The sequence below is a fragment of the Mandrillus leucophaeus genome, unplaced genomic scaffold (genome assembly GCF_000951045.1).
Source record: "Mandrillus leucophaeus isolate KB7577 unplaced genomic scaffold, Mleu.le_1.0 Scaffold344, whole genome shotgun sequence".
Classification (NCBI taxonomy): domain Eukaryota; kingdom Metazoa; phylum Chordata; class Mammalia; order Primates; family Cercopithecidae; genus Mandrillus; species Mandrillus leucophaeus.
Window position 1 is genome coordinate 1,950,991 of NW_012103632.1, and position 787 is coordinate 1,951,777.

Here is a 787-nt window from a genome sequence, read left to right on the forward strand (position 1 = left end):
AAAACCCTTTTCCTCCTCAGTAGGGAATTCTCCTTTAAGTACAATATAAAGTCATTCTTCTTATTAAATTTTAAGTACATGAGGCCTGACATTAATGGAACTCATTTAAGTGAACTTAACTGAATTTCTATACACATTTGACTTTCCCCCACATGAGTGCCTTCCTGAGTGATCCCACAGAAGCAACATGACTGACATTATATATCCTGTAGAGAGCAGTCATTCATTGATCAACATCAGTGGTTTTGGTAGACAGACAGCACTTTGCCTCATGCCCAAAGAAAAGGTTATCTGGCAGAGATTAGAGATGAGAGGGGTGATTGTATTTGGTAAGCATATCTGGTGCAAGCACTGAACTCCACCCAAAGCCCAGTTCATGCAATGTACTCATACACAAATGATGTGTGCCACATAAATGCTTAATGGCCAATGCTCTCAATATGTGTTACTCCTAGTTTCATTACACAGAGGACATTAAAGTAATAATTTCAATGAACCCAAACCAGGTTCAATTTTAATGTCTTCAGTGAAAGACTATATTCTAAAAGAGAACCAAAAGAACCCATACTTGCTCACTAATCTCTGGCTTATAATTATAGTATGATGACCCAACTCATGACATTGGCATAAATTTCATCTTTTTTTTTTTTTTTTTTTTTTTTGAGACGGAGTCTCGCTCTGTCACCCCAGGCTATTTGATTCTAATTAGTGGACTCAAAGTGTTTCTAAAAAATGTTCAGAAACATTTGTTCCTTCATCTATTTTCCCCCTAAGTACTTACTGAATT